This window comes from Myotis lucifugus, unplaced genomic scaffold, assembly GCF_000147115.1.
Source record: "Myotis lucifugus unplaced genomic scaffold, Myoluc2.0 scaffold_138, whole genome shotgun sequence".
Classification (NCBI taxonomy): domain Eukaryota; kingdom Metazoa; phylum Chordata; class Mammalia; order Chiroptera; family Vespertilionidae; genus Myotis; species Myotis lucifugus.
The window spans coordinates 2,950,174-2,957,246 of record NW_005871186.1 but is presented as its reverse complement, the minus strand read 5'-3'; the positions used below and the strand labels follow the sequence as shown (position 1 = coordinate 2,957,246).

The following is a 7,073-nucleotide window of genomic DNA, read 5'->3' as shown; positions in this document are numbered from 1 at the left end:
TCACATCAGGCTCCCTGACTCAGTGATGGCGAACCTTTTGAGCTCGATGTGTCAGCCTTTTTCAAAACCCTAACTTACCTCTGGTGCCCTGTCACATATAGAAATTTTTTGATATTTGCAACCATAGTAAAACAAAGACTTATATTTTTTATATTTATTTTATATATTTAAATGCCATTTAACAAAGAAAAATCAACCAAAAAAATGAGTTCGTGTGTCACCTCTCACACGCGTGTCATAGGTTCGCCATCACTGCCTAACTCTTGCCAGAGACCTGCGCTCAAAAAATGTCTGTCTTCAAAAACCAACAAGGCTTATGCCCGGGAGCACCCTGGAGGTATAGGGAACAGGAGATTCCTCTCTTAAAGGGCTCCTACACAGGACTTGAAAGACTGATGGTATTTGCACTAGGACCCACTCAAAAGCTGAGGTTTGAGAATAGCCTAGTACCAGTGGTCGGCAAACTCATTAGTCAACAGAACCAAATATCAACAGTACAATGATTGAAATTTTTTTGAGAGCCAAATTTTTTAAACTTAAACTATATAGGTAGGTACATTGTTATTAACTTAATTAGGGTACTCCTAAGGCTTAGGAAGAGCCACACTCAAGAGACCAAAGAGCCGCATGTGGCTTGTGAGCCGCTGTTTGCCAACCACGGGTAGACCATGTGTGAAGGAGATCTCTTTCCTGCTGGAGGAGTGGAAGCCTGTTGGACTCACCTGAGGCAGAGATGTGGGGGTGGGGGTGGCATTAGAGCTCCATCCTCTATTTTGCCATTGCAGGGCTCCATTTCCCTCTAACCTGTCAGTGCTCCTGAGTGTACATGCCGCACTCCCCTGCTGCTGCTGGGCTGCCAGAGCTGACAGGGAGGGCCCATGCCTCATTCCCCTTGCAGGGCCACCACTCCTGCGTGCTAGAACTCTTGAAGGAGTTCATTAATGTGGTGCAGATTAAAACCTTGATGGAAGGAGGTGGGGTAGAAGACAGAAATCTGAATAGAGAGGAATAGGAAGAGTTGCAATTTTCTGAGTTTCCCAAGTATAAGGATGCCAAGAATAGGTAAACCTTTTTAATTATGGTTATTGACCAGGAGAGGTTTCAAGGATGTTGGCTAAACCCCTTATAGGACTTTTGCAATTTATGGAGACACTAGCTGCTGGGTCAATTTGTTTCAAAGAAGTCATTTGGGTGCATTCCATAGAAATTAAGAGTTTTATACCACAGGTGAATCATTTGTTATTGTGATTTTAATAAAAAATTTACATTCTTCTGTTTTGAGGGACCTGGAATAGCCCCTGAGCATCCAGTTAGTATACACCAGACATGGATCTTATCTCCAGTATAAAAAACAGATATATCATCTCTGAGATGAGGGAGGAAAAGAAAGTACACATCAAAATCTAAGTAACACAGAGATCAAGGTACAAATTGCTCAAAGGTGAGATAAAGGTGGACTTCCTTTTGAAAAATTATTAACTCCTTTTCCTAGCTACATGCAAAGGGAAAAGTGAGTAAAGAGTCAATATAATAACAGAGGAAGGGAATGTGTAAAATAATGCAGAACTCGTTCTAAAGCAGGAGAGGACACCAGAGTCATAGGGTGCACTGAGGTAACTGAGCCATGGCCCTCAGGAGAGAACAAATTCCCTCTTCTTGGACCTCCAAGAGGCCAGTGTCCACATGGAAACTACAGAGATGGGCAGCAACCTGGTCATCCAGCCTCTCTCAGGCTGGCCAAAGGCTGGTCATTTATCAGGAAGGTTGTGAAAGCTTCCCAGAAGTTAACAAGACAAGAGTAAAGGATCAGCATTCAGGGAAGGGGCAGCAGTTGTTATGTCCTGTGTCAAAGGTGGCAAGAAAAAGCTCCTGAAGCAGCCCAAGAAGCCAGCCAAGGAGATGGGTGAGGAAGATAAGGCATTCCAATAGCAAAAGAGGAGCAGAAAGTGAAGGCCAAGGGGAAAGCCCCTCCCCCCCCCCCCCCACACACACACACTTGTGAAATGAAGGAATCTGGCCAGAAATGAGCTGTTCCTTGTGCCTGGGGTAATGGTGATCCTCAAATCCATTCCTGTTTTATTTTATTTTATTTTTTCTTAAAGTATTACAAAGAGTATTACACATATCTCCTTTTTTCTCCCCCTTGACATTCCCCTGCCTTCCCCCACCCCACAGTGTCTTGTGTCCATTAGTTATTCTCATATGCATGCATATAATTCCTTCAGTTGATCTCCTACTCCCCTAAACACCCCAGGGTTCCCACTATAGTTTGACATTCTTCTCAATGTTGCTCTGCCTCTGTATCCATTTTTGTTCATCAGTCTATAATGTTTCTTATTATCCATAAATGAGTGAGTTCATGTGGTATTTTTCTCAGCTTCCCAGGGGCCATCTCAGTCTCAGAGAGCCCATCTCAGACTCACAGGGTCCGTCCCTGCCTCACAGGGGCCGTCCCAGCCTCACAGAGGCCGTTTCAGCCTCTCAGGGGCTGCCTCAACCTCACAGGGGCCGTCTCAACCTCACCGGAGCCATTTCAACCTCACTGGGGTTGTCTCGACCTCACCGGAGCCATCCCAGCCTCACCAGGGCCGTCTCAGCCTCAACGGGGGCATGTCAACCTCACTGGGGCCGTTGCAACCCTACCAGGGCCGTTGTAACCACACCGGGGCCATCTCAACCTCACCGGGGCTGTCTCAGCCTCACCGCAGCTGTTTCAGCCTCACCAGGGACGATTCAACCTCTCTAGGGTCGTTTTGACCTCACCAGGGCCATCTTAAGCTCACTGGGACCATCTCTACCTCACCAGTGCCATCTCAACCTCACCGGGGACAATTCAATCTCACCGGGGCAGTCTCAACCTCAATGGTGCCATCTCAACCTCACCCGGGCTGTCCATTACTGTTTTAACATCTAGATTCCTTATGATAACATCTGTTGCGACCTGCAGCTGGAATGAAGAAGTGTTTTATGTGACCATATTGTATATTTAAGAATAAAGGTTTGGGAGAAACTAAGATGGCAGCATAGGTAAACCCCGGAAATTGCTGCCTTGCACAACCACTTCAAAAATACAACTAAAAGACAAAACAGACATCATCCAGAACCATAAGAAAGCTGGCTGAGTGGAAATTCTACAACTAGAAGGAAAGAAAAAAGCACACTAAGACTCAGAGGAGGTGCGGAAGTAAAGTGCAGAGGTATGGAGGCACACGTGGAATGGGCTGGCAACTGAAGACACGGTTGTCGTTTTCAATCGGGAGGGAGTCTCAAGCTCCCCACTGCTCTGAACTCCAGTTCCAGGCAAGTCTCTGGGGACCCAGACTCATAGGGGGAGAAACTGGACTGTCTGACATTGGGCAGAGCTCCAGGGCAGCTTTCTCTCAGAGGTGCTTGCAGCGATTACCCGGAAACTGAGACTTGGGGCCTCTTAGGGTAGGACTGAGGATCAGCCATAGCTGTTTGCTCCACCCTGTTGATTCCCTTTGACCCCGCCCCATCCAAGCTGTGTGCAGAGGCTTTTGCATATGAAACGCCTGGCCCTTTCCAATCTGAAAATTACCTAACAAACTGCAGCTGAGTCAGAGAGACCCAGAATTCCAAAAGAAGGCCCAAGGCCCCACAGCAGCTTGCATTGCTTCACAGCTGGGCCTCATCTGGGCACCTCCAAACCCCAAACAAAGAAGAGGAATCTGCAGATCTCCTCGTAGCTCCTGCTAGATAGCCTCAGGCAGAGGCTAAATTAGTACCTCCTTAGAGATCCAAGAGTCAGTGTACCCAGTGGTCAGAGTGGGACCATTCAGATTACAACTCCTCAGATCCATAAGGGACACACTCAGGGGGCAGACTCAGTGAGCACCAAAGCCCAAATGAAGCAAGTTTTGCCCCAGAAGGGTGTCTCCAGCACAGAAGTTCTCCCATTGCAGACACAGCTGATTCTCCCAGCCAAATGGCCTGAAGGTCAATTCCTCCCGGTGATACCTACAACAATCAAGGCTTAACTGCAACAAGAATATGCACAAATCCCACAAAGGGGTGCACTAAGAGTGTCCACCTCAGGTAATTGGGGAGGCTGAGCCACTGGGCCCTATAGGACACCTAGCACACAAAGCCACTCTATCAACACAGGGAAGATAAAAAATGCGGAGGCAAAGAAACAGGTTACAAATGACAGAAAGGCATGACAGAAATGGAGGATATAGAGCTAAAAAACACACTTTTGAGGGCTTTCAATAATTTGCTAGAAACTGCCGATAAACTTGATGAGAGCCTCAAGAAATCTAATGAGACCGTCGATGTTGTGATAAAGAACCAACTAGAAATTAAGCATACACTGACTGAAATAAAGAATATTATACAGAGTTCCAACAGCAGACTAGAGGATCGCAAGAATCAAGTCAAAGATTTGAAATATGAAGAAGCAAAAAACACCCAACCGGAAAAACAAAAAGAAAAATGAATCCAAAAATATGAAGATAGTGTAAGGAGCTTCTGGGACAACTTCAAGCAAACCAACATCTGAATTATGGGGGTGCCAGAAGAAGAGAGAGAGCAAGATATTGAAAACCTATTTGAAGGAATAATGACAGAAAACTTCCCCAACCTGGTGAAAGAAATAGACTTACAAGTCCTGGAAGCGCAGAGAATCCCAAACAAAAGGAATCCAAAGAGGACCACACCAAGACACATCATAATTAAAATGCCAAGAGCAAAAGACAAAGAGAGAATCTAAAAAGCAGCAAGAGAAAAACGGTCAGTTACCTACAAGGGAGTACCCATATGACTGTCAGCTGATTTCTTAACAGAAACTTTGCAGGCCAGAAGGGAGTGGCAAGAAATATTCAAAGTGATGAATACCAAGAACCTACAACCAAGATTACATTATCCAGCAAAGCTATCATTCATAATTGAAGGTCAGATAAAGAGCTTCACAGATAAGAAAAAGCTAAAGGAGTTCATCACCACCAAACCAGTATTATATGAAATGCTGAAAGGTATCCTTTAAGAAGAGGAAGAAGAAGAAAAAGGTAAAGATACAAATTATGAACAACAAATACACAACAAGTGAATCTAAAAATCAAGTGAATTAATAATCTGATGAACAGAATAAACTGATGAATATAATAGAATCAGGGGCATAGAAAGGGAGTGGGCTGACTATTCTTGGAGAGGAGGGAAAGGGGTGTGGGGGGTGCAGGAAGAGACTGGACAAAAATCGTACACCTATGGATGAGGACAGTGGGGTGGGGTGTAAGGGCTGAGGGTGTGTGGGAACCGGGTAGAGGGGAACTATGGGGGGAAAAAGAGGAACAACTCTAATAATCTTAACAATAAAGATTTAATTAAAAAAAGAAAAAGAAACATAAAAAAAGAATAAAGGTTTGTAAAAATAATAAAATAAATAAAATAAATAAATAAATAAATAAATAAATAAATAAATAATGCTAATTTAACAAAAGAGTAAGAGGACCAGCTTCAAGAGGGTCTGGTCCCTGGCAGAGCCCCTAAGAGCCTGCCCCTCCCACCTGCCTCCTGATAAGGGTATTCACTCCTGCTGGCCTCACCAGGAGCTTGGGCTTTATGAAGAGGGAGAACAGGGCTCCATCTCACAGGCTTCCTGGAGAACAGGAGGGAGGGATTTGCTGTCTGGGAAAGGAGTGTTCTGGCTCACCTTGGAAGGGTAGAAAGTCAAGACTGCAGAATAGGGAGATGATGAGGTAACTCAGCCTGGAGAAATAATGGCCCCTCCAAGAAAGAAATAAGATGGCTATTTAAACCTCCCTTCTCTAAAGATCACTCTTCCCCCTGACTCAGTGTTTCTCTTTTCTGCCACCTCATCAGAGACACACACAAGCAGAGCAGCTTCAGAATCACAATTTAAGACACCAAACACAGTCAGTCTGCTCCCCCAAAGCCTCCTGTCCTTTGTCCCCAGAAATTGCCCCCACTTACTTTTAGTCAATATACAGGAGTCTTAATTCAATGGAGGAGATCTGCTGTAAGTCAGATCAGTATTCACTCACCAAGGCAGTGACCAGCTCTCCACAGAGGAGTTCCCCCACAGGAGTGGAGTGAGAAATGAAAGTTAAGTTCATAGAATTGGAAAAGAAACAATGGAAGCAGAACAGAAACTTAATAATAATAACAATGGGAGGTCACCACATAGGAGACTTAGGGAAGTCAATGCTTCAGTAAGTTATGTTTTCATCCGTTTTGCAGATTATTCTAGCAAGAGTATTCAAATAAGAAGAATGTAAAATCTAATGATACACTCCACAGCCTTCCTAAATACTTGGTAATTTCAATTTAATTCTATACCTACTAGTTAAGCTTATCCTATGTTCATGTCCTGAACTACTTACTAGGGGTAAAATCATGATCCAGAAGTTTGAGTAACTGCCCTTCATAATGCAGAGTATGATGGGAAGATAACCAGTAATAGAGCTCTGATCATTTGAGCTGAATGGTAGCATATGTCCTTAGAATTTTAGGAAAAAAATGTTCTTCTTAAATACAGCTACTAAGAGCTGGTATTTAGAAATTTTTTTTACCCTATTGAGAAATTTTTTCCACATCACCATTGAATCTGAACTAGTCCTTCAGTTAACTACCAGTTTTTGTTTCTGACCTTCCAGACATAATGTGGTACAGCTGTGGCAGTGACAGGTTACCAGCCACTAGGAGGCGGGAAGAGGATGGAAGTTTACACATGGTGCTCTTCAAGGGGAGTGTTTCTTTGGGAAACACTCACACCTCCATAAGTGTCCACTTTCCCTGAGGAGAAAATTGGTCTTGCATGGCCTGTTAGGCCATAAAAACTGTGAACAATGCACTGCCCTGGGTAGGGGAAGGTCATTATCGCTGGCCCCAGGAAGATCATCTGATATGACCTGGGAACCCCCAACACCTGGGGGCCTTCCTGTAAGCCCACAAGGGGGCGGAACCATATCTGCAAGACACAGACCCCAGTGGGATATAGATAGACAGGCTCTCTGCATGTTTCTTCACTCTGATTTGGAAATTATCCCCAGAGTCCACTAGTGTTAATAAACAGTGTCCCTCACTTTCTGTAGGAA

At 44.4% G+C, this 7,073-nt stretch overlaps 1 pseudogene; it reads right to left on the bottom strand.

Annotated features, from left to right (window-relative positions):
* Positions 1 to 6,040, bottom strand: part of LOC111823000 — a 34,763-nt pseudogene extending 28,723 nt beyond the window's left edge.
* Between the last annotated feature and the right edge of the window lie 1,033 nt (positions 6,041 to 7,073).